We start from the raw sequence: 8,597 nt of genomic DNA, 5'->3' as shown, positions 1-8,597 counted from the left end.
ATTATCTTTCAAACAGCATACTTCCTATGTAGTAGCCAAAGCATCTCGTTGCTTGGGATTCATAATGAGAGTGTCTAGGAATTTTACAGACATTTACTGCCTGAAATCTCTGTACTGTTCACTCGTGCGTTCAGTTCTTGAATATTGCTCGGTAGTTTTGAATCCTCATTACCTCAACGGAGTACACAGGATCGAAGCTGTCCAACGAAGGTTTGTACGATATGCTCTTCGGCGGTTACCCTGGAATAATCCACACCAGCTGCCAAGTTACGAAAGTCGTGCACAGCTTATAGGACTTGACTCACTGCAAGTGAGGCGAGAGCTTTCCCGTGCCATGCTGATTGCGGATCTGCTAACCAATCACATCGATTGCCCTTCGCTTCTCGGCGAATTAAACATCAACGTCCGCTCTCGAGCTCTTCGCGATACTGCCTTCTTCAGATTGCCTGTTCGACGTACTAATTACGGAACCCACGGTGCTGTTATCGGTCTGCAGCGAACCTTCAATAGGGTTTCTTCTGGATTCGACTTCCACATTCCACGTTCTAGAATCAAAGTAAATATTTTAAGTATACTTAAGCATCATTAGGACCATCTGGGTCTGTTGATTGGTAACAAATAAACAAATAAACAAAATAAACAAATAAACTCGAAGACTAGACGGAAACAGAAGCCAGTCATTGCATCCATCTGCTTCTCAAGAAACAAATACGATATAAACACTTCGTAGTTTCTGAACTCGTCTTACACAGCAGGTCAATCTAATATCCATTCGTGATACACTACGACGTCAATGCATCCTATCACAATATGGAGCAACTCGGACAGGGGTGAGTACCTACTTGAGTACCTTACTTTTAACGATGTCAATGTAATGAATGGAAAGAATGACCTAGCCTTTGTAAACATCATAGGACAAGAATTGGTATTTATTTTATACTAGCAGTAGCCTACGTGCGTCGCCTCGTGAATCGGTGACACTTAAACAAACTTTCTATAACTTTGACGAATTAACACTGTGATTATCTAGATTCACTATAACGGAGATAACCGGAATGTATGACCAAAATGCCAAATTTTGGACGTAAAACAAGAGGACATTCATTCAAATTTCGGGCGTAAAACTAGAAGAAGGTATTTCGTATTTCATATTTTGGACGTAATACGAGAGGATATTAATTTAAATTTCGGACGTAAAAAGAAATCACGTAAAATGAATGGACGCAGGAAGAGATTCTAGTGTACTATTAATACTTCAGCAATATTGTAGTCAATTATTCTACAAGTATCGCATACATACCTTTTCCAAAGCAGTAAATTAACCGGTTTTTGATATTTCTGGTATTTTTTTCTGCACGTGGTTGTACATTAGTTGTATATTGACTGTATAGTTACGGTAAATTGGCATCCAAAATTCTATTTTAATTCTGCTTGTCAGTAATCAGTTGCGTATAAGCATTGTCAGGACTACAAGAGGGTTAGCAGTAACGTGACTGTATATTTTGCCAAAGTAAGTTATAAGTTGCAATTAAAAGGATTTTAATACCTACTTATTGGCTTGCATTGGTAATGCTTATTGGTTATCTAGGATGTCATTATGACTCCGTGCTACAAGAAATCCCCTGAGTAATTTTATCTTATTTATTAATGCGCATGTATAATTGCATTTATGACGAAAATTGATCATTAAAATCGCAAAAAGTATGTAATAAAATGCAGGTTTATTTTGTTTTTGCTCTAAACTATATCAAACAGCAAAACCATAAAACAAAACGTCTTCCTGTTTATTCTAACGAGCAAAAAGCTCCATTCAAATCGATTTTTTAGTGTTGAAAATGCAATAGTATGTACCGGTACTTTTGCATGCCCATGTGCATCTCACAACACTTGCTCAATAATCCTCGGAATGCACCGCTGGGTCCATGTGCGCTAGTTCCTCTCAGTCTCTCGCTCATCTTGCCTGTAAAAGTATTGGTATTACATAGATTTGTCCTTCAAATTCGGAAGAATGCACTGCTCACCAACACCACTGCTCAGGCTAGCGACGCTCGGAAGTGCATACTAAATGTGCAGAGCAAAACTGTTGCATACATTCAGGATCGATTCAGGCTCCAACAGCTTGGAGCTAGTTCTACCAGTGCAGTGTGCAACGCTGCTGCACGTGCATACATACATCGGGGCGTTCGAAACGGATTGAATAAAGTGCAAAAATGTTACAAACAATGTATAACTAAGGTACCAGAAAGTTTGCGTTCGCTCGAAGGCTCTGTGAAACAAAGTGCTAATTTGTCCAATTTTCAAGTTTCACGCGAAAATTTCCCGTGCATTGTGATTCAACCAACAGTTTTAACTTGGGATCTGTGTGTGTAGTTGCAGGCAGCTGTCATCAGTTATTGTTTCTACGTTGCATAATCGAATTCTCCGGGATGCGCATGTGTCGGATCAAGTGCATTTGTTGTTTTTCTTTTTCGCGATTGCATACACGTGTGCGATTTTCAAATCGGTGAATGGTCCGTCCGGTGGTGGTAGGTTGATTGAAAAAATGGCAAACAGGGAGAGAGTCTGCGACTTAGCAAATACCTAGTGTCTGCCTGCTTGTTTCTCTGTTGTATCGGTCTGGGAAGGATTTATCAGACAGTGTTTCTTTATTTAAATTTTAATTTTTCCAATCTATTTTCATTATAAAATAATTTGTTTTTTAATCAACTTGCAGTTTTAAAACAAGTACCAATATACATATCTTATTGTTAGTGAATAGATCATGTCTAATTAAATAAGAGAAACGTTTAATGGTGTGTAATGCATAGAAAATCGGTTGCAATACAAAATTACATTTATTTTTCAGCTGAATGGAATTTTGAAAACAATTATTCGTTAACTAGTTGAGAGGTTATACTTAATTGCATAACGTTATAACGGGTTTTCCGGTTCCAAAGAAAATTTAAACAATTGCTCCTACTTGTCGCTCACCTTACACTCATTTGTGATCAGGTTTCCCTCCTAGTCCCTAATACATATCAAGTTTCGGTGTGTATCCATTAGAGATTGGTTCATCTACTCATAGAACTTATGCGTGTCATTAGCTCGGAGTAGTTGTTCTAGTTCTTTACTATCTCTGGCCTTCTTTTGGCCTTTGGTCCTTTCCAAGATCGACATTATCCACCTGTGTATCAGCCGTTACTTATCTACTTAAACAGTTGGCCTTACGTCTTATGATTAGGCCTTTATAACATATTTCCTCCATGGCAGCTAATCTCAAGTTCCGCGGACACCCAGAGCTCGTCAGATCCTGCTCTTACCACCTCGCCCGCTGTGCCGCTCTTCGTCAAGTTCTTTCCGTATTCGATGTGGAAACTATTTTTGCACGATAGTTGTACGACATTCTAGCAACATGTCCTGTACAATGTATCCGTTCAGCTTTCGGAATACTGCGATCTCCTTGTCGAAGACCCCTGCGAGATTCAAATGGGTCTACAATCCACCCGAAATTCTTCTCGCACAGCATAGGATCCCATCCATCGTAGCCTTGATAAGTCTAGTAAAATTCCTCAGAAAGCCGTTTTCGCCAATATTTGCCACTGTGCGAATCTGATCTCATTTAATTTTGCTTTTTATCTTTTCAGATGTTCATGAACCAAAAACGATTGCAATTAATATTTTAATCAGTTCCAGTTTTGCTTGGGTAATCCTTGACAGTCACGAAAAATTCGGCGTCTCATAAGTCGTAAGTCGCTTTCGACCTGGTCTTGCACGTTAGCCCCTCTGTTACTGGTGCCGGTGGGGTTGTTAAAGGGAACATTTTTGATCGCATTGTCGTTCGGCATCCTCACGACGTGTCCGGCCCACTGTTATCTACGGGCTTTCGCCAGATGTACGATGGGAATCGTACTAAGCAGTGCCTGTTGCTCACGATTCATGCGCCTCCGCCTTCAATTTGTACTCCACCAGATCCACTCGAACACGACAAGGGCGAATATGCCCTTCATGAGCATCGTCACAGCTTCATATCTATAAAGAACTACCGGTCTGGTAACGATTTTGTACATTGTCAGCTTCGTACGGCGTCGTAGGCTAGCGTTTTGCGATGCGCAAAGTAGTCCCAATTTCCAGCCTAAGTGCACCACTAGATCTCTTTACTAGTGTTAGTATCCGCGATCACCAGTGATCCCAAATACACGAAATCATCTACCGTTTCTAATTGCTCACCGTCAATGGTTACCGTCCGTGGGAGTCGCGCATTTGTTTCTTGTGAGCATCTTCCTTTCATGTATTTGGTCTTCGACACATTTATTTTTAACACAATCCTCCTAGACTCCGCTTTCAGTCTGGCGTAGATTGCCTCCGCCGTCGCAAAGTTCCTGGCTATGATATCGAAGCCATCTGCAAAGCCTAGAAGTTGGCTACTCTTGGTAAAAATCGTGTCTCTCATTCGAATAAGCCGTCACCTTGTCTTAACCCTCGCAGCGTCTCAAAGGGACGAGAATGTCAACGAGATGCGCACGAAACACATTACTCGATCAAATGAAGCTCTAATCAGTCACGTGAGTTTATCCGGGAAACCGCCTTCGTGCATTATCTGCCATAGCTGGTCTCGATCGACTGCATCGTATGCTACTATGCTAATTTGTTTTACGCTATCGGTGACCGCCGGTTTAACAGGAGTTGGTAGAGTACCTTGGCGGTGTAAGGCTTGCACGCGATAAAATCTGGCCACCTCAATTTTGCAATAAGACAAATTTGCTAGAAGTTTAATCCATGAAACAATTTTATATCATTTATGTGTGTATCGTTAATAATTATCGAACAAATTAACATTATTTATTTGGTATGCATGAAAAATTGGCGAACTTTCGAGTTTACCTTGCCATGAGGGTCAGTGTAGACTTGTTGGCAACCAATTTAGCTACGTTTGCCCAAGATTTTCGAAATTTATCCATAGTTGGTTCTGGGACAGCTCTCTCTTCACCAAAGCCCAGTACCGCTCGATGGGGCATAACTCTGGACAGTTAGGTGGATTCGCCTCCTGCGGTACAATATGGACTCCATTTAGCATCATACCATTCAAAAACATCTTTGGTGTAGTGACTGGATGCCAAATCAGGTCAAAACAGGAACGGTAACAATCGTTTCTGCAGGCATTCTTCACGGTATATTTCCTTGTTAACCGTTCCCGTAGTGATGCAACTTTTGCTTACTCGACCACAGCTGCATATGGCCTGCCATACTGAATATTTTTTGGAAAACTTGGCTTTCTTCTTTGTCCTAAAATGCTCTGCAACTCCATTCCGTTTCATGGCAGTGTAAAAAGACATACCAGGAAGCTGTTTAAAGTCTTCTAGGACATACGTTTCATCGTCCATTATAACGCATGGAAATTTCGTTAAATCACTGACGAACTGACATGATACATAGAAGAAAATTCTTCGAAAACCATCGTCCCACACATTTTGCTTGCACACTAGCGCCCTCTGTTATGCGTGTTGCGGAGTAGCTTACATTTGCAATAAATCGCGATAAAGCTTACGAGCGCGTGTTTTGGCCGTCGTATTTTGCTTATCATTACGGTTTGGCACAGTCCTCACCTTGGAAGAATTCATGCCTTGTCGTTGCTTAGAAGTGTGCACGAATGTTGGCGACATTTTTATTTTACGAGCAATGGTACGCACAGAAAGATCTGGTCTCCTCTGTAAAATTTGTTTTACCTTCGCATCCTTGTGGTAGTTCCTCAGATCCGTTTTTGTTCCACTTCCCTTCTTCCTAGCTGTTGTCAAGCGAGTATCGAACGATTTTAAAAACACTGTGAACAGTGCTTGGAGGAAATCCAAGCTTTTTGGCAAGTTGCTTTTCGCATCTGCTCTTTCTTCGACGCCATTTTACGCTGAGCGCTTGTAAAATAAACAAGTGTTATATTTTCAGAAAGAACATACATACGTCTACCACTCTGCAAAATATTTCACTCATTGGTAATGTATTTCCGAAGCTGTGTGTTTACGGGTTTGTCAAATTTTGTCGCGAACAAGCCTTACCAGCGCTATGCCGCGAAAGTTGCAGCAGTCGAGCCGATCAATCTTTTTGTAGATGGAACAAACCACTCTGTGATGTCCTGCGGTCCATGATCTAACACAAACTGACTTACTCATCCCATTTTCGCGGGAAGCTGTCAACTGACACTCTCTATGCCAGTTACACGCTACCGGCAACTACTTAAATAATGGGTCATTAACACACACTACGCATTCAAGGCAAATCTTATAATATGCTACAAATACCAGGATGCCATACACTTCTTCCATCCATTTCTCCGGTAGCTTCTTCTCAGAATCTTGGAAATTACCCCGTATAGAGCCGTTGCTGGTAAACGGCTGAATAATGCGTACCGTCGGTGCCTTGTGCACGTGTAGGCATAAAATAGACCCTACAGTGGTTCATAGCCTCTTATTCAGCAACTCCTATTCCTACCGCCTCGTGGTACCAGCCGGGATACGAGCAACTTTGATGGAGATCGGGTAACCAACCCCAGTGGAAGCCAAGGTCGTATGCTGACAGGAAAGGAGGGCTCTTTCGAGCTTCGTTGACCCTCCGGCGAAACAGGGGGTTGGTGTAGCAGGCTTTGCAAGCCGTCACCACGAAAAATATTAAAGCATGGAACGAAGAACAAATATATTCTTACTGGAACAATCGGAATAGACCCACGCGACGAAAAAGGACTATGGATTGGAAACTCGGGACGTGGAACTGCCGATCTCTCAACTTCCAAGGGAGCACTCGAGTGCTCTCCGACGTATTGAAGAGCCGCAAGTTCGACGTCGTAGCGCTGCAGGAGGTGTGCTGGAAGAGCTCAACGGTACGTACGTTCAGAGATGGACATACCATCTACCAGAGCTGCGGCAACACACACGAGCTGGGTACAGCTTTCATAGTGATGGGCGAGATGCGGAAACGGGTGATTGGGTGGTGGCCAATCAATCCTCGAATGTGCAGGTTGAGAATCAAGGGCCGATTCTTCAACATAAGCATCATCAACATGCACAGCCCTCACCTCAGAAGTACCGATGACGACAAGGATGAGTTCTACGCGCAGTTGGAGAGTGAATACGACCGCTGCCCAAAACATGATATCAAGATCGTCATCGGGGATTTCAATGCTCAGGTCGGCCAGGAGGAGGAATACAAACCGGTGATCGGAAGGTTCAGTGCACACCAGCGAACCAATGAAATGGGCCTAAGACTTATCGACTTTGCCGCCTCCAAGAGGTGACGGATAGGTGGAAGCAGCACTTCGACGAACACCTGAATGGCGCCCAGGCGGAAAACCATGGCGGCGGGGTAAGCGATTTCGACGGTGCAGCAAACGGGGAAGAGGTGCCAGCCCCAACGATAGGCGAAGTTAAGGAGGCCATCATGCAGCTACAGAACAACAAGTCAGCTGGAAAAGATGGCATCGGAGCGGAGCTTATTAAAATGGGACCAGAAAAGCGGGCCGTTTATCTGCACCGACTAATTGTTAGAATTTGGGATACGGAACAGCTACCGGAGGAGTGGAAAGATGGGGTTATCTGCCCGATCTACAAAAAGGGCGACAAGTTGAACTGTGAGAACTATCGAGCGATCACCGTTCTCAATGCCGCTTATAAAGTGCTGTCCCAAATCATTTTCCGCCGTCTATCACCAATTGCGAATAGATTTGTGGGAACTTATCAAGCCGGCTTCGTCGTAGGTCGGTCTACAACGGATCAAATATTTACACTGCGGCAAATTCTCCAAAAGGGCCGTGAATACAGAGTTCCCACGCATCATTTGTTCGTTGACTTCAAAGCCGCATATGATACCATCGACCGGAAAGAGCTATGGAAAATCATGGACGAGAACAGCTTCCCCAGGAAGCTCATCAAACTGATTAAATCTACGATGGATGGTACACAGTGCAGTGTTCGGATTTCAGGTGGATTGTCAAGTTCATTCGAATCACACAGAGGGCTTCGTCAAGGTGATGGTCTTTCATGCCTGCTGTTCAACATAGCGCTACAAGGTGTTATGAACCGAGCGGATATCAACACGCGGGGCACGATATTCAGCAAATCTAGTCAATTCGTCTGCTTTGCCGATGACATGGATATTATCGGCAGAACATCTGTGGCGGTGGCTGAACAGTACACCAGACTAAAGCGCGAAGCAGAAAAGATTGGGTTAAAGGTAAATACGTCTAAAACAAAGTATATGCTGGCCAGGCCAGCGGAACCGAGGCCGAACGACACCGCTTGGGCAGTAGTATATTGATCGACGGCGATGAGTTTGAGGTAGTCGATGAATTTGTCTACCTTGGCTCACTGGTAACGGCGGACAATGATACCAGCCGTGAGATTCGGAGGCGTATTATCAGCGGAAGTCGTGCTTACTATGGGCTCCACAAGCAATTGTGGTCGAGCAGATTAAGTCCCCGTACAAAGTGCACCCTGTACAAGACGCTTATTAGACCGGTTGTTCTGTACGGGCATGAAACGGGTTTGGACTCCGTCCTATGACTTTTGAATTCTTCGTACATAGCAGATTCGTTAACATTTCAGCCGTAGGATGCGTCGAATGTTGCCCTGGAGAAA

This window comes from Sabethes cyaneus, chromosome 2 (genome assembly GCF_943734655.1).
Source record: "Sabethes cyaneus chromosome 2, idSabCyanKW18_F2, whole genome shotgun sequence".
Taxonomy (NCBI): domain Eukaryota; kingdom Metazoa; phylum Arthropoda; class Insecta; order Diptera; family Culicidae; genus Sabethes; species Sabethes cyaneus.
This window is presented reverse-complemented; position numbering follows the sequence as displayed.